This window comes from Sarcophilus harrisii, chromosome 3, assembly GCF_902635505.1.
Source record: "Sarcophilus harrisii chromosome 3, mSarHar1.11, whole genome shotgun sequence".
Taxonomy (NCBI): domain Eukaryota; kingdom Metazoa; phylum Chordata; class Mammalia; order Dasyuromorphia; family Dasyuridae; genus Sarcophilus; species Sarcophilus harrisii.
This window is the reverse complement of record NC_045428.1, coordinates 331,074,109-331,093,612: the sequence shown is the minus strand read 5'-3', so window position 1 is coordinate 331,093,612 and position 19,504 is coordinate 331,074,109.

Below are 19,504 nucleotides of genomic sequence, written 5' to 3'. Positions count from 1 at the left end.
TAGACCATAATACAATAAAAATAGTCATTGATTCAAGGAGCACAAACAAAAGATACAGACCCAAAGGGAGACTTAATAATGAAATCCTAAAAAATGAGTGACAAGAAACAAATCATAAAAATAGCTAATAACTAATTAAAAGAAAATTATAATGGTAAGAAATTATTCTAATTTTTTCTAATTCTAATATTCTATTAAGCAATAATGACAAGATCCAAGATAAAATAACTTTGATTACATAAAACCAAAAAGTGTCCACATAGGCAAAATTAACAAGTTTGTATTTTTTTTTCAGATAAGGTTTTGATAGCCAAGATATATAAACAATTTTATATGTACATATATATATATGTATATAAATATACAATTGTGTAAATATAAATATATATTTATATTATATATATATATAAATATGTATACACAATATGTATGAACTATAAAAAGGATATGACCAAATAGTTCTTAAAAGAACTACAAAGGATTTACAACTACATAAAAGAATATTCCAAATCACTAATAATCATAAGAGAAATGCAAATCAAACATCCTTGAATTTTCACCTAACACTCTGTAAATTGGCAAAAATTACCCCAAAATTGGCAATAGTCAAAGTTAGAGGGATTGTAGAATGACAAGCACACTAATGTCATGGCTGGCGAAGCTGTGAAATGGTACAAACATTTTGGAAAAGCAATTTGAAATTAGGCAAATAAAGAGACTAAAAGATTCTTATCCTTTGAACCAGAGACACACTCTGGGCTTATACCTAAAGCTAGTCAACATTAAGAAGTCTCCATATACATCAAAATATTTACAACAGAACTTTTTGCAAAGAACTGGAAAGAAAAGTAGATGCCCATTAATTGGGGAGTGGCCAAACAAACATGACTGTAATGCAATACTACTGTGTAATAAAAACAGACATGTGTGATACATACATGAAAAGATATCTAATGAACTGATACAAAATGAAGTAAGCAGAACCAAGAAAACATTATATATAATAACCACAATCATGTGAATGGAAAATAACATACACCAAATCAAAATAAAATAACATCATAAAGATCAAGTAAAATGGGACATTCCCAACCTACCCTATCCTGAAGGTCAGATCTACAAACATTAAACATTACACATTTTCAGACTTTTCCAGTTTATTAATTAGTTGTATTGATTTTTTTTTCTCTCTACAAAATACTTATTATTTATATAGGATGTTTCCAGGAGGGAACAAGAGAGGGATATTTGGTGGATGCTATGATGATATAAGATACTAAAAGGCATCAATAAAATTTAATTTAATTTTTAATAGGAAAAAGACATATATGTACACAAATATTTATAGCAGTTATTTTTATAGTCGCAGAAACCTTCAAATGAGTCAGTCACCTCCTGGGGAATGCACATAATGTTATAATATGGCAAAACAGATTCAGAAGAAATTGGGAAGAACTTTATGAACTGTTACAAAGTATAATAATTAAAACTAAGAGAACAATTTACAAAATGACATTATAAAGAAAAACAACTTTGAAAGATTGTAGAACTCTGATAAACAATAATTCTTGTGAGGGAGGGACTAGCCACTGTGGGGATTTTTTTTTTTTTCGGCTGAAATATAAACATTTGTTTTCTTTTGGTTTGGTTTGGTTTTTTTGCTGAAGCAATTGGGGTTAACTGACTTGCCCAGAGTTACATATGGATGTGTGTTAAGTGTTAAGGAAGTGTTAAGTGTCTGAGACCAGATTTGAACTCAGGTTCTCCTGACTTCAGGGCTGGTGAATATGAACATTTGTTAAAGTGTTTTCCTTTTTTTGCATCATTTTCTCTTTAACTATTCAGTTGAAGGTAGGGGAAGTGAGAAGAAGAAATGTGTTTCTAAAAATAAATTAATAAAGAAAAATCTAATACTTCACAATCTAACTCCTGCCATATAGTATATGTTGTTCCCTTTCATATACTCTGTGGGTCAAGTCAAATTAGCCATTGGGTATCCCTCACCTATCATTCCATCCTTCCTTCCTATGTTTTTGCTGTGATTGTACCTAGAATGCATTCCACCCCTTTTCTCTTTTCTACAAAGACAAGACTGGATTAGATGATCTCTAATTCAGCTCTATCATTCTGTGATTCTTTGGGGAACTCTGAATCTGGGATTATGAAAAATAGTCATTACAACTTTCAACAGCCTCTTCTTGTTCCCATCAAAGACAAAGATCTGGTCTGAATGAAGTCTTTGGATTATCTGGATAAAGAAGGAAGAGCAGTAAGTTCTGAAGGAGAAAATATGTCTGCCTCACATATACAAAAAAAAAAATTAATAAATGTTTCTTGAATTGAATTAACTGATTTTAGTATGATCCAGGGAGTCATTATAAAGAGTCATTATAATTTATTGAAAAGAAAAGAAATGTAAGACACAGAGGCCAACCAGCAGGCCATTTCAATAAGCTAGATATGAGGTGATCAGGACTTGAAGCACTTCAGAAAAATTTAATGCAGCAAGAGGTCATCAGTTTTGTGTGGTTCTATCTCTGGAACACCTGATTAGTTTTTTGTCTCTTGATTTCAAAAAAAAAAAAAAAAAAAACTAGTCATTCATTGGAGAGGTTCCATCTACACTAGCATGAAGAGTGGAAGTTTCCAGAAATGGCAAGTTAGGGAAAGGGAAAAGTAGAAATATGGAAGGGAAAGCAGAAAGAGGAGTGGATTCAAAATGGAGTCAAAAACACATTTCTCTGTGAACCATCTAGGAGAAAGAAAGAAGAAAAAAGAAAGAAAGATAAAGAAGAGAGGGAGGGGGAAAGAAAGAAAGGAAAGGAGGGAGAGAGGGAGGAAGGAAGAAAGGAAGGAAAGAAGGAAAGAAGGAAGGAAGGAAAGAAGGAAGGAAGGAAAGAAGGAAGGAAGGAAAGAAGGAAGGAAGGAAGGAGGGAGGGAAGGAAGGAAGGAGGGAGGAAAGGAAGGAAGGAGAAAAGGAAGGAAGGAGGGAGGGAAGTAGGGAAGGAAGGAAGGAGAGAAGGAAGGAAGGAAAAAAAGGGAGGGAAAGAGGAAATTCTTTGAGTTGTCTCAAAAGCACTGGGAACAGACTGCACTACTATATCATCCATATTCCTTCACACATCATGGCCAAAGGTACAAAGTGGAAAAGCAGCAGGCAAAAATTTAAAAGTGTTGCCTAGAACTGAGCTCTTCCCTGTTCTAAACTATTTGTTCTATTTTGTCCAAATGATCCCAGGTTTCTTCATAGAATTGTTCAAATATACTCCACCACCGGGTGCCTGATAGAGAAATGGGATGTCATAATCCCTGGGACTCTCAGGAATGCTTCCAAAGCATATTTCCAAGCCCTGCCCAGTCATTTTATTTTATTAGAATTAGAAAGCTGTTCCTATAAGAACACAATGGAAGGCAGCCCCCAAAGCAGGTTAAGAGGCAGGGGAAAACCAATTTTGGATTAAGTATTTGTCACAATCCACAAATGAATGCTTGAAAGTTGACCTACTTTATTCTAAAATGTAGATGCCTTATTTCCTGAGGCAGCAAAACTCACCAGGTTAGGGGAGAAGCAAAGAGGTCTGGAATTTTTTTAAGTGTCATAGACAGACAAGTGAATAAGAAAGAAGTATATTCTGGGGAGGAGGAACTCAATATCTTCTGTAGCCCTCCTCTACAACTATCCCTATTTCAGCTCAAATTAAGTATTTATTAAGCAACTAATATTTACAAGGCTTTGTGCTAGGTACCCAAGAAACAACAATGAAAATTACCCAAGGAGTTTACATTCTATTCTGGCAGCACCCTAGTCCCATTAGATTTTTTGCAACTGGTGCCATTGTGCTTTTTATATTACTCTGTTCTACTATATACTCTGAAAAATCAAGCCAAACTCCATATTCCTGAACACATATTGCACACCCTTCCTCTCTATCTTAATTCACTCCATTGTCTACCTCTCCTTTTGTGTTGAATTCTTACCTATCCTTTAAAGTCCATATCAAATACCATCAAGGCTTCCGTAATCTCCTGTTTTTAATGGGCTCACATATAAGCTCAGTTCTCATGGTACTGTTCTGCATGGCTTTGATGCCCTTATCATGATATTATTTGTTCTTATATTAGCTCCTCAGTAGATTGAAAAGCTCAGTGAAGGCTAAGCCAATGTTTAATTAATGTTAGGTCAGCCAAGAAGAACTCAGTCCTTCAAATATCTCCAATTTGTTCTGCTTGGTAGCACAAGGTCCTGTACCAAAGGAAAGAAGAAACAAAGATGTTGTCCCAGTCTAGCCACAGATTTGCCTAGAAATCCAGATACTCTTAGGCTTGCTCAGGAGAAAAAGAATTCCCCACCACCACTACTGACCTCTGGAATTCAAGACTAAATTTTCTTACACCTAATAGCCAGCAAGTTGGAAAAGGAAAGATTTGATTTGTTTGTGCCTTTGGCATGCATGCCAGTTCCAGCTTAACAATGCATTTAAAAGGTTTTTCTTTTTTTAATAATATTTTCCCCCAATTATGTGTCAAAACAATTTTGGCATTCATTTTTTACAAGATCCTGAATTCCAAATTTTTCTCCCTTCCTTCTCCTCTTCCTAAAGTGGTAGGCAATTTCATATATGATATACCTTTGTTATCATGCAAAATATATTTCCATATTAGTTACAGTTGTGAAAGAAGAAAAAATCACAAGGAAAAAATCATGAAAAAGAATTGTTAGTGAAAAAATACACTTCAATTTATATTCAGAATCCATCATTTATCTGTTTATGAATAGCATATCCTTTCTTAGTCCTTTGTACTTGTCTGAGATCATTGTGAGGCAAAAAAAAAAAAAAAAAAAAAAAAGCCGAGTCATTCATAGTTGATCATCACACATTGTTACAGGCACTGTGTATACAATGTTTTCCTGGTATTGCTCATTTTACTTTGTATCAATTTGTACACGTCTTCCAGGTTTTTCTGAAATCTGCTTGTTAATCATTTCTCATTGCACAATAGTATTGCATTACATCCATATACGACAGCCATTTCCCCAATTGGGCATCCCCTCAATTTTCAATATTTTGCCACCACAAAAAGTGATTATAAATATTTTTATTTATTCATATTTTAATATTTATTTTATTTATAAATATTTTATTATTTATGATATCTTTGAGATACAGCCCTGATAGTAGTATTATTAGATCAAAGGGTATGTACAGTTTGTTTATTCTTTGGCCATAGTTCCAAATTGCTCTCCAGAATGATTGTAATAGTTCACAAGTCCGTTAACAGTGAATTAGTACTCCAGTTTCCCCACATTATCTCCAAAATTAATCAGTTTCCTTGTTTTTATTATATTAGCCAATTTGATGACTATCTAAGGTGGCAACTCAGAGTTATTTTAATGTTCATTTCTCAAGTAAAAAGTAATTTAGAGCACTTCTTCATATGCCTATAAATAGCTTTGATTTCTTTATCTAAAAACTGCCTGTTCATAATCTTTGAACATTTATCAATTGGGGAATGGCAGATTTCTTATAAATTTGACTGAGTTCTCTATATATCTGAGAAATGAGGCCTTTATCAGAGATACCTGCTATAAACATTGTTTCCTAGCATTCTGTTTTCCTTATAACTTTGGTTGTACTAGCTTTGTTTTTGCAAAAGTTTTTAAATTTAATTTAATCAAAGTTATCTATTTTACATTTTGTAATGCTCTCTAGCTCTTGTTCAGTCATAAACCTGTATGTTGTTTCCTTTCCTTATCTCATTTTATTAGGTCTATTTTTGCTTTTGCTCTGAGATCAAAATTGCTACCCTTGCTGTTTTGTTTGTTTTTCCTTCATCTGAAGCACAATATATCCTATTACAATTCTTTACCTTTACTTTGTGTGTCTCTCTGCTTCAAGTGAGTTTCTTATAAACAACATATTATAGGATTCTGTTTTTTGATCCACTCTACTATTCACTTCTGTTCTATTGGAGAGTTCATCCATTCACATTCACAGTTATGATTAATAACTATGTATTTCCCTTTATCCTATTATTGCTCCTGTTTGTCTTCTCTTTCCTTTCACCCTTTCCCTCCTTAACAGTGTTTTGCTTTTGTTTACTACGTCCCCCAATCTGCCTTCTTTTCTATCAGTCCTTCCCTCTTTTACTTAATCTCCTCTCCTACTTTCCTGTCAGATGAGATTGAGTTGTATATTCAAGCACTTCTGTATATTATTCCCTCTTTGAGGCAATACTAATGAGTCCAAGGTTCAAGTAATGCCTTTCATTCACTCTCCCATCCTTCTCTGAATTGTATTAAATGTTTACACCTCATCATGTGAAATAATTTATCCCATTCTACCTCTCCTGAGATGATTGGTAGATTATCTCAATGCCTATTTTGCCCTCTGGCTCCCAGACATAAGGGCAGTTTTCCTTGATAATTTCTTGAGAAAAAAAAAAAGTTATCCAGGTTCTCTTTTTGATTATGGCTTTCAGATAGCCCAATAATTCTGCATTGTCTCTCCTGTGTCTATTTTTCAGGTCAGTTGTTTTCCCATGAGTATTTTATATTTCCTCTATTTTTTTCATTCTTTTGAATTTACTTGATTGATTCTTGATGTCTCATAGAGTCATTAGCTTCACTTTCCCCAATTCTAATTTTTAAGTTGTTTTCCTCAATTAACTTGTGTACTTCCTTTTCCATTTGGCCAATTATACTTTTTAAACAGTTGTTTTCTTTTTCCAAGTTGGTGACTCTTTTCATAATTTTCTTGCCTCACTCATTTCTTTTTTCCTTTTTTTTCTATTACCTCTCTTATATGTTTTTTAAGTTCCTTTTTGAGTTCTCTCTGGGCTTGAGATCACTTTCCATATTTCTTTGGGGTTTTGTCCATAGGTGCTTTAACATTGTTGTCCTCTTCTGAGTTTGTTTCTTGATCTTTCCTGTCACCATAATAACGTTCTATGGTCAGATTTTGTTGTTTTTTGTTTTTGTTTTTGTTTTTGTTTTCGGTCCTTTTCCTTTCTTTTTAATTTGAGCTCTGCTTCCAGGATACAAGTGGCACTGCACTGTTTCTGGCTTCTTCTGTTAGGAGCTAGAAGCTTTGGCCATTTATTTGATACTGAATTGATATTGCCCTGAAGCTCACAGGGTACCCTGTATCTGATACTATGCTGAGGGAGTGAGGTAAAGGTGGCTGGTGCTGCTGGAGGTCAGAGGGATCTGACAGCTTACCTGATGCTGAGCCTGGATCTTGTGCTGGTATTGTGAATGCACTGAAGTGGGGAGAAGGGGAGTTATGCATTTCTCCAGGGCTCCACTGAAGCACAATGGAGTCTGTGCATTTCCCTCATTATGCTGAGGCATGTGGGTGAGAAGGTACTAATTACTCTTGATGTCTGCCTACTCCACTGAACTGGAGCTCAGGATTTACTGTTTTGCTGAGCTCTATGTGTTTATTGCTTTATTGTGTTTATTGCTAGCTCTATGAAAACTTCTCCTGAACTGTGTTCCCTTTTTTTTCCAAGTGAGACAGATCTCTCTTGTCTACCTTCTAAATTTCTTGAGTTCAAAGATTGTTTCACTCCATCTTTTTGCTGGTTGTGATGTTCCAGGATTTGTTTGAGGTATGGTTGTTTGGAGGTGAATATGGCTGAGTTATGGTGATTTACAGCTTACCAGAGTAAGCATCTTGGTTACCTGAAGTACTCTGTAAGAGTTTTTCTTTACCTCTTTACCACACAGTAAGTAAATAATGAAACTGTAAGAGAATACCTGTACATGCCCTGAAGTGTAGGGCAAGATCCTCTGGCACATGTATTTGAGCTTCCCTAAGAATCCATGAGTTGGAGGTATGCAGAGTCAAATTGTACATACTCAATGGGAAGAATGGGACTCCTGCTAGTTAGTCTCCCACTAATCTTCTAAATTATTTTTCTGTCAGCAGTATGTATTATTCTCTGTACACATTAAATTTTGATAAACATTGTTTAATTAATTAACATAATGAATATTCATGCCTGATAACTGAAACTACTCTTCCAAGTGGCCACTATGCTAACCATTCCAGTGACACTACTCTATAGCAATTTTCAGGAGACCCATCTTCTCCAACAAAATTGGATTTTGGACATGGATATGGGATCTCTTAGATGCTGGGAACTCCTGATAAAGAATGCTCCTCATTGCACATGTTTAGCATATATTGGATTACTTCTAGGGGAGAGAGTGGTCAAAAGGGAGGGAGAAAAAAAATTTGTACCACAAGGTTTTGCAAGAATGAATCTACTAATACATATTGTACCTGTTCTGCTAACTTATGATCTTAAATAGTTGCCTTGGTAAATAAGAACTTAAATGACTTACCCAGGGTAATGCAGCAACAAATCTTAAAGAAGAGACTTCAATCCATGTCTTCTTTCCTTAAAATACTGTTTTCTATTCATTACAATATGTTTCTACTATTAAAAAAAAAGTATTTCCCTATGAACCTGTGAGGTTTTAATAACTTTGCAAGTTCTCAGCACCTTGTTTTATTCACATAATGGAAATTTGGGTATAGAGCATTATTCTCTCAGTTCATTCAGTAAAGAGTTAATTATGAGATTTCATGATCAACTTGAAGAACTCATATGGAGATGAACTTTTGAGAAGGGGGATTTTTTTTAGTGTTTTATTTTTTTCTGATTACACATGTACATTAATTTTTAATCCACATTTCTGAATCATGTTGAGAAAGAAAAATCAAAATGAAAAAGAAAAACCATGAGAGGAAAAAAAAGGAAGAAAAAGAAAAAAATGAACATAGCAAATGTTGATTTACATTTAGTCTTCATAGTTCTCTCTCTAGATGCAGATGGTATTTTCTATCCAAAGTTTTTTGGGATTGCCTTGGATCACTGAACCACTGAAAGAACCAAATCTTTCATAATTGATCATTGTACAATCTTGCACTGGATACAATATATTCCTGGTTCTTCTTGTTTCTCTCAGGAAAACATGTATTCATTTAAATCTTTCCAGGCTTTTCTAAAATCAGCCTATTCATCATTTTTTATATAACAATAATATCCCATTACTTTCATATACCATAATTTATTCAGTTATTTTCCAGTTCATGGCTATCTATTCATTTTCCAATTCTTTGCCACCACAAAAAGGGTTGCTACAAACATTTTTTTTGCACATGTGGGTACTTTTTTCTCCTTTATGATTTCCTTAGGATACAGACCCAGAAGTAGCACTGCTGGGTCAACTGCTGTGCACATTTTTATAGCCCTTTGAGCATAGTTCCCAATTGCTTTCCAGAATGGAGAGGATCATTTCACAACTCCACCAACAATGCATTAGTATCCCAGTTTTCTTATACCCCCTCCAACATTTATCATTATCTTGTCCATTTTGCATTTTATAACGTTCTCTAGTTCTTTGGTCATAAATTGAGGAGGAGGAATTTAATTGTAGTTTTCTTTAAAGACTACAAAGTAACCAGTTCTGTCTTGATAGACTAATGTCCTACAAAGAGAAACCTAAAAACCCTAAAAACCTTTGATACTTCAAGAGACCTAGGATGGCAAAAAGGTTATATTAAAAAGAGGTTCCCTCACTTAGGATTGGCTTTGGACAAGCCACATAAGAGTCATCTATTCTAAAAACATAGTAGCATGAAGAGAGGAAACACTTGCAATATACCTCAGAACTAGGAATAGCCAGAATTGTGGTAGAGTATCTAGTGTTCCTGGATCCAACCCCACAGAGAAAATATACAAAATACAAATAACACTCTTAATCACAAAATAGCTGTAGAGAGTTGTCCAGGTGTTAAAAGTTAATTAAACAATTACAGAATCAAACCTTTTATAGTGAGAGCTTCTCATTAGAGATAGACTCTCAGAAAGAAAAGAAGATGGAGCAACTAGATGGCACAGTGGATAGAGCACTGGGCCTGAAGTTAGGAGGACAAATGATAGAATAAAAGTAAGGCAGAATAAATTCAGTGAATTGTGATCAGTTCGTGTGATTTTTTTCTTTAGTTTTACATTCTTCTACACTTTTTAAAGATGTTTCTTTCTTCCTACTCAAATACCCATCAGCCTTCATGTATTTTCTTTATCAAAATGTGTTCTCTGGAAAGAATCTGAAAAGCAGTCACACTAAGATGTAAATGACAAATGATAGCAATAAAGTTCTCCCTTTTCCCATGGGATATTTTTACAGGTCAGATCCCTTTAGTGAAGAGTAATAAAGTACCAATAATGACAGAGAGTCTGATTATATCATTGAGGTGACCATTTCTACATGTAAGAAGTGTGTTGTTGTTCATCCTTCATTTTCAAAGAGCAACAAGTGAATTGGATTTAAGTAAGGATGGACTTGTGCAAACCACCAACCTCATTCTGTCTTTCAGTTATCAATGTCCAGTGGCAGGACAAAAGTTAAGACTGATGATGATGGCCTTGAGTGCAATGAATGACCTTGATATCTTTGATGCCTGACCAAACAAGAGCCCAAAAGAGCCCATTTCAGTTACCTTCATGGCCATGTGAACAAATTGTTTTCATGTTCCCATTCCTCCTAGAGAAATTTTCACATGGTTGGGGTAGACATCACCCTAATTCACTCTCAGGTTTGAGACCTGTCAGTTACCTTCAATCTAATTTAGTCCCTCTGCTGAAATGGTTTTACTACAATGTTGCCGCTTTCACCAGACCTATTTCATTGATATAGGGAACTCTCAGGAAAAAAATCTCCACTTATACAGATGTCACCTGCTCTACAACTTTTGATCCAAGAGATAACCTAAGACACTGAGATAAGTGTTCATCAAAAGTTGATGTCAAAAACACACCTTGAAAAAACTAGGTGTTCTTGATTCTGAGGAAGGTTCTCTCTCTCTCTCTCTCTCTCTCTCTCTCTCTCTGTATGTGTGTGTGTATGTATGTGTGTGTCTCTGTCTCTGTCTCTCTATCTCTTTCTCTCTCTCAAGTCAGCCTATGAAAGAATATGGGAAAGACATGAGATTTCCCACAAAGCTAATATATAAAATCACATCAATGGTAGGGTTTCCCCAGCCCTAGTCCCAGATTCATTCCCTTCATTTCCTTACATGGATGGAAATAGATGTGGTCCTATTCTATTGTACCACCTCACAGCTCACAAATTTTCCTTTTTCTTTGCCTTGCCTTTGAGTTCTGGAATTGGTCAGAGCAAGTCCCTCAAGGAGTCACCACCATTGCTAAAGCAAGATGATCACCAATTTGCAGCCATAGACTGAACAAATAAATAGCTCTGCTGTTTTGCCACTGCATGACCTCAAAGCCTGAAAAGGAAACCTACTGATTGTCAGGGCAAGAATTTGACAGTCTTCAGAACATTCAAGAATAACAATGGCGTTTTTTTTGTTGTTGTTGTTGCTTTTTTATAAAAGGAGTTAAATCTTCCTCATTTTCATTCTTTTACCTTTTGGGTTTTGAGGAAACAAGAGGTCCTTAAGGAGTGCAAAGAAAGAAGTTAGAGGCCAAAGAAAAACTTGTCTTATTCCATATCACTTAAATAAATCTTTGGAACTCAGTAGCCCCAGAATTGATCTTCAGGATAAAAACAAAAATAGCTTCTCAAAAAGAGTTATTTCTATATGTAAATGATAGATCCATAATAAATTGTGAAAGAAATACTCCTGACCTTTGAGGCTGATACAGAACAAATATATTTGATCTTCCATAAACCACAGAAAGGATTTGGATGGGACTTGGAGCCTTATCTCCGCAACATTTCTAAAGAACCTATTCAAGGTGAGGGATAAAGGAAAAAGGAAAGGAAAGGGGAAAGGAAAGGAAAAGAAAGGGAAAAGGAAAGGGAAAGGAAAAAGGAAAGGGAAGGGGAAAGGAAAGAAAAGGGAAGGGAAAGGAAAGGAAAGGAAAGGGGAAAGTAAAGGAAAGGGGAAAGGAAAGGAAAGGAAAGGAAAGGAAAGGGGAAAGGAAAGGAAAGGGGAAAGGAAAGGAAAGGGAAGGGAAGGGGAAATGAAAGGAAAGGGAAGGGAAAAGGGAAGGGAAGGGGAAAGGAAAGGAAAGGAAAGGGAAGGAAAGGGGAAAGGAAAGGAAAGGGGAAAGGAAAGGAAAGGAAAGGGAAGGGAAGGGAAGGGGAAATGAAAGGAAAGGGAAGGGGAAAAGGGAAGGGAAGGGGAAAGGAAATGAAAGGAAAGGGAAGAGGAAAAAGGAAAAAGGAAAGGAAAAAGGAAAGGAAAAGGAAAGGAAAAAAGAGGAAAGGAGAAAGGAAAGGAGAAAGGAAAGGAGAAAGGAAAGGAGAAAGGAAAGGAGAGAGGAGAGGAGAGAGGAGAGGAGAAAGGAGAGGAGAAAGGAAAGGAGAAAGGAAAGGAGAGAGGAGAGGAGAGAGGAGAGGAGAAAGGAGAGGAGAAAGGAAAGGAGAAAGGAAAGGAGAAAGGAAAGGAGAAAGGAAAGGAGAAAGGAGAGGAGAGGAGAGGAGAGGAGAGGAGAGAGGAGAGGAGAGGAGAGGAGAGGAGAGGAGAGGAGAGGAGAGGAGAGGAGAGGAGAGGAGAGGAGAGGAGAGGAGAGGAGAGGAAAGGAAAGGAAAGGAGAGAGGGGAAAGGAGGGGAGGGAAAGGAAAGGAAAGGAAAGGAAAGGAGAGAGGGGAAAGGAGGGGAGGGAAAGGGAGGAGAGGGGATCTCCCTGGTTCTTGTTTCTTTTTTTTTTTTAAGCTTTTTATTTTTATTTTTTTAATAACTTTTTATTGAACCCATGCAGGGTAATTTTTTACAACATTATCCCTTGTACTCACTTCTGTTCCAATTTTTCCCCTCCCTCCCTTCACCCCCTCCTCCAGATGGCAAGCAGTCCTATACATGTTAAATATGTCACAATATATCCTAGATACAATATATGTATGCAAAACCGAACAGTTCTCTTGTTGCACAGGAAGAATTGGATTCAGAAGGTAAAAATAACCCGGGAAGAAAAACAAAAATGGAAACAGTTTACATTCATTTCCCAGTGTTCTTTATTTGGGTGTAGCTACTTTTGTCCATCATTGATCAATTGAAACTGAGTTAGATCTTCTCTTTGTCAAAGAAATCCACTTCCATCAGAATACATTCTAATACAGTATCGTTGTTGAAGTATATAATGATCTCCTGGTTCTGCTCATTTCACTTAGCATCAATTCATGTAAGTCTCTCCAAGCCTCTCTGTATTCATCGTGCTGGTCATTTCTTACAGAACAATAATATTCCATAATCTTCATATACCACAATTTACCCAACCATTCTCCAATTGATGGGCATCCATTCATTTTCCAGTTTCTAGCCACTACAAACAGGGCTGCCACATTTTGGCACATACAGGTCCCTTTCCCTTCTTTAGTATCTCTTTGGGGTATAAGCCCAGTAGTAGCACTGCTAGATCAAAGGGTATGCACAGTTTGATAACTTTTGGGGCATAATTCCAGATTGTTCTCCAGAATGGTTGGATTCATTTACAATTCCACCAACAATGCATCAGTGTCCCAGTTTTCCCGCATCCCCTCCAACATTCATCATTATTTTTCCTGTCACCTTATCCAGGTGTGTAGTGGTATTTCAGAGTTGTCTTAATTTGCATTTCTCTGATCAATAGTGATTTGGAACACTCTTTCATATGAGTGGAAATAGTTTCAATTTCATCATCAGAAAATTGTCCATATTCTTTGACCATTTATCAATTGGAGAATGGCTTGATTTCTTATAAATTAGAATCAGTTCTCTATATATTTTGGAAATGAGGCCTTTATCAGAACCTTTAACTGTGAAGATGTTTTCCCAGTTTATTGCTTCCATTCTAATCTTTTTTGCATTAGTTTTGTTTGTACAAAGGCTTTTTAATTTGATGTAATCAAAATTTTCTATTTGGTGATCAATAATGGTCTCTAGTTCATCTTTGATCACAAATTTCTTCCTCCTCCACAAGTCTGAGAGATAAACTATCCTATGTTCCTCTAATTTATTTATAATCTCATTCTTTATGGCTAAATCATGGACCCATTTTGATCTTATCTTGGTATACGGTGTTAAGTGTGGGTCCTGATTCTTGTTTCAAATGACCCCAAATATCTCCTCCTAAGCTATGATTCTGTAAATAGGGTTAGTTTATTTTGGTGAGAGTCTCTCTATTTTCCTTGCCCTTTAATCTTCATTCTTCCATTATAATAGTTTTTCTGAATGATGGTCATTCTCAAGCAGGGCATCCCAAAGAGGCTGTTTAGACTACCATGAGGTACATAATGGGCTTTGGCTTCCAGTTCTCCCTCTGGAAGGGACAGGCCAGTAGGCAGATCAGTTGGAAGTTTGGGAGAGGGAGGAAATAAAGTAAGAGTTTTGCATTCCGGCCAGGAATGAGTAAACTGGATGGAGCAGTCTAGGGCTAATTGCCATGTGCTCAAGTGAAGTTAATAAAGTTGCATCCAAATATTCTCCTAGGTCTCCTGGGTTTCCATTTCCCAAAGGAGCCTGGCATCAAGAATGTACTTTGTTCATTTATTTTGGCAAGTTTAGCTCTTTATGCTTCAGACTGCATTTCCTAGTCTGTTTTGCAAGCTTAATAAAGTGTTAGTAATGAGGCTCCCTTCAGCTGTGGCTGTGTAAATGCAACTGAGAAATGGGGCAAAAGTGACAGGTTTTTTTTTTTTTTTTTAAGAATTATTGTGTTTGCAAAAGAGAAAAGTAAGAATTAATGAGATTCTATTCCCCTTAGAGAGACACTCCCTTCCACTCAAGAAGTTCATGTGAACTGATGGCACCCAGTTTTCTTATATTCCACCTCCCCATCTGGGGTTGTATATGTGGATGTAAGTATATATCTCTGCATGTATACATACACCACATACACACACACACACACACATATACACACAGAAGAATGATAAAAATCAAATTTCATTTGTCATCTAAGAATTTTACTCACTTTTATTATATATCACATGTAATAATCCTTTATTGAGCTCCTGAAATACCCAGTGCTAAATACTTTAGATTTACAAGACAGTCTCACTGGGGAGGAATAGAAAAACTAGAGTAAGAGGTGGAATACCACAAGCTAACAAGAGTTAAATTTTGTTAGTCTGGCTCTGTTTCTCATAATCAATCAACCAACAAGCATTTATTAACCACTTACTGGGCATCAGACTTTAGAGGGGTACAAAGACAAAAGTGATGAAGTCACAACTTTCCCAATCCTCAGTTTCCTCATATATAAAACACAGAATAATACTTGTATTAATAAATTTCACAGGGTTTGTGGGAATTACATTTTAAGTTTATAGAACTATGTGCATATGAAATAAGGTAGTGCTAGATGTGCAATGAATGCAAGTCTTGGAGTCAAGAACTGTTTCAGACACTTATTAGGTTAAAATTCTGGGCAAGTGACTCAACCATTATCTGCCTAAATTTTCTTAGCTATAAAAGAGTGATTTTAAGAATGTCCACCTACCAGTGTTGTAATGAGGCTCAAACAGGGTAATATTTGTAAAGCACTCTGTAAATTAAAAGTGTTACATAAATACTAGGTATTTATCATTACTATTTTACTATGCTATCTTCAGTCTTATTATTTGTCATAAGAGAAAAATCTCATGTTTGGGGTATCAACTGCTATGTTAATACCTATAGAGGGCCTAAAACCGTGATTCAGAACATTTTCTTTTTGCTTCACTTCTCTTAAACTAATGCTATAGAAACAAGATGAAGGGGGAGGAAAGAAAAGAAGGGAAAAGCGTCACACAGAATTGAAAGTTGTAATGGGTTGAGGCTTGAGTTGATGCACTGAGGTCCCAAACACGTGAGGCTAAATACTAATTGGACTATTCTCTATTAATATACATGCTTGGATAAAGAATGGCCCCGCCCACTCTCTGTGCAAGTCCTGATGTGTTGTATAGGAAATGACGATTTTGGTGGGTGGAGACAGAGAGACAGGAAGAGAGGCTGGGAGAGATTGACCTGGGTTCTATGCTTGTAGCTGCTGGTCGTGTGGCTGCTGGTCTAGCTAGCTTCTTGACTCAGCTGCACACATTGCTATTGCCCATTCTCTTCCACCTCCGATCTTTCTTCACTGAGAATAAAGACTGACGACTTTCCCCTAACCTGAATTCCTGACTCCGGCTGATTTTAAAATACGCGGTCTTCACAGAAAGTTATTTCTTTTTTTTTTTTTTTTTTTTTTCTGGTGATTGAGTTAATATAAGCCCATGGTGAGGCTTTTAACTGACTAGTCATAAGCCTCATATAACTTAGCTACACTGATTCTAGGAAAGTAAATATAGCCTGTTGCTGGGACAGTACCCATGTAGAGATCAAAGGACTACTTAAGGATTGAAGCATAAGATCCCATTAAAGGGAAGAATATTGTGGTCTAGGATTAATGACAGCAGATTCCCTAGAGGAGGTAGGTCCTTGAACTTAACCTTGAAGGAAGTATATGTCTGCATTGGCAGTAGGGCAAAGGGGGAAATCCTGGAAGTAGAGAGGAAAATCCGAAAAGAATTGGGCTCATCAGTATGAGCAAGATAAGGGTTTCAAGGCCATAAAGAAGACGCCTTTAAATTCATTATGGATTGGAAAGGGGAAACACTAACTTTCTCAGTCATTAAATCCTGAGACTCAGGTATGACAGCACTGTTCCTCAACACGAAGCTTAGAAAAGAAAGTGCTAAATTAATAGATGATGGTATTTACAGGCATAAGTAAGCTTATGGAACTCATTAACCTAAAATAGGGGTTCTTAACCTGGACTCATGGACCCCAAGGGATCCATGGATAGATTTTAGTGGTCTGTGAACTTGACTGGGAAAAAATGCATCTTTATGTTCATTTGCTGAAATTCATCATTTCCTCCATTTATGAATTTAGGCATCAAAACATGATTCTGAGAAGGGGTCCATGGGCTTTGCCAAATTCTGAAGAATTCTATGACATAAAAAAAAAAATCTTAAGAACTCCTCTTCTAAAAACCTGTTCAAGCCAAACATTAAAATAGGCTCAAGAAGACTTTCTGATAAATTTCTGGACAAGAGATCTGTAAGGAATAATACAAATAGAATTAAAGATATTTTCAATATTTTTTTTCTCCTTTGGGAACAATATCCTGGAAGATAATTCCTAAAATCCTTCTCCTATAATTCCTTGATCCCATTTTGACAGAATCCTGGGCTAGTTAAATCATAGATCAGCCATGATCTTTTGGCCTTTCCTTTTTTCCTCAAGTCTTTTGCAACTGGTCTTTCCCCCCATCTCCACTGCCATCAGTCAATTTAGGTCTTTATTATCTCAACTATTCTCCCACCTTATGTTCAGGAAAAGATTTGAAATTTGTTCTTACTAGTGTATATATTAATAATAACAAAAGTAAACTATGATAAGGAAAAGAGTAGACGAATCAATTAGAAAAGGAATGAAGAAAAGAAATAAGGATTTGTTGTGATTGAATCATTGAAGACATGTATGTTTCTTTGTGATGAGGAATTTTCTTGGCAGAGATACTGAAGTAGTTTGCTATTTCTTTCTCCAGATTATTTTATATCTTATTTATATTTTTAATTTTTATTTATTTATTTATATTTTGTAGATGAGGAAACTGAGGCAAACAGGATTGCCCAGGGTCACACAGCTAGTTAGTGTCTGAGATCATGTTTGAATTCAGCAAGATGAGTCTTCTTGGCTTCAGGCCTAGCACTCTATCCACTCTGCCCCTAACTACCCTAAGAATTTATTAAGTTTGCTTAATCCCTGAGACTATACTAGTAATTTACAAATATTATCTTATTTTGTTCTTATGTCATTAGTATCTTCATTTTTTGGATGAGGAATCTGAGTCATGAAAACTATTTCGTATTTTTCTTGGTAACTGAGTTATCATTACTAAAACACCCACTGCAAATGGGGTTAAGTGAATTGCCCAGGATCACACAACTAGTGGAGTATCCGGCCCATATTTGAGCTCAGGTTCTCCTCTACATGTAGGTGCCTGAGGAAAAATAGAATACTCACCTAGCTGAAAGGAAGACACAGATGACATTAGAAAGCATAAATGTGTAGTGGGCCCAGTATAGTTTCATGATTTCAGATCTATTCAGCAACACAAGAATAGGAAGGCACAAAGGAAGAAGATGATGTTAATAATTTAGAACCAGGGCTTGGCAAGTGGAGATAGACAATAGAATAAAGAGAAAGAAGAATCAAGGGTTAAAGATAGTGTAGAATTAGGTTAGCTCACAAAGGGAGTTTTAGGGGAGAGGAAAAGAGATAGTGCAGGAGTGATGGTCTGGTAAAAAACTAATTGGTAGAAGGAAAGGAGGTCACAGTGAGGATGGAGAATAAGGTCAGACTGAAAAGACTTACATGAATTGATGCAAAGTGATTTGAACAGAATCAAAAAAATATATACACAATAACAACAGCATTGTATTATGATCAACTCTGATTTAGTTCTCAGCAATGCAGTGATCTAAGATAATTCCTAAAGACTTGTGACAAAAAACATGCTTTCAACATCCAGAGAAAGAACTATGCAGATTGAAGCATACTATTTTTGTTTTCTTTACTTTTTTGTGCTTTTTTTTCCTTTGCAAACTGTAAAGTTTTTTTTAGAAAACTGTTTCTTTTGTCCCAACATGACTAATATGGAAATAAAACACATATATAACCTTTATCAAATTGCTTACCTCTTAGGGAGGAAAGTTTGGAACTCAAATATTAAAAAAATAAATGTTATGACCAATATGGAAATATGTTTGAAATAACTATATGTGTACAATATATGAGATCACTTACTATCTTGGAGAGGGAAGAGGTAAAGGAAGGAGGGGGAAAAATTTGGAACTCAAAATCTTAAAAAATGAATGTTGCAATTGAAAAAGTAAAGCATTATTGAGAAAAAATAAATGCTAAAAATTGTCTTTACACATAATTGGAGAAGATAAAGTACTGTTTTAAAATGTTTTAATTTTTAAAAAATAGGATTAGGGATCATGAGGCCTAAGGAAATAGGGAATAATAAAAGATTATGACCTGATGAAGGAAGTTAGAAGTTCCTGAACATTGAAGTGGAACTCTTGTAGATGATGGCAAGGGGGTAACCATTTCTGTATGTTGCTGAAGTTATTTGGAAAAGCAGGTCATGGGAAATGCATGAGAAATTGGGAAGTTAGGGTACTTGAGAGGGTATCAATATGTGTGTTGAAGAAACTTAATATGAAGACAGAAGGTGAGGAAGAAAGGCTGTGAGCCAGGCACTGAATTCATTGAGGAAGGAAGGAGAATATCATAACAGTCTATAAATAGCAGCCACTTGATGCTAGATTGGGTGATAAATTTGAATGGGTAGCAGGTAAAGTTCAAAATCCCTAACCAGATATTCAAAACCTTCAATTATGTGACCCTGATTTGTATTTTCATCTTTCTCTCCTATACATTCCCGTATGTGAGCTATCCAGGCCAGCCATTCACTGTTCTTTTAACATATCTTATATCTCCAT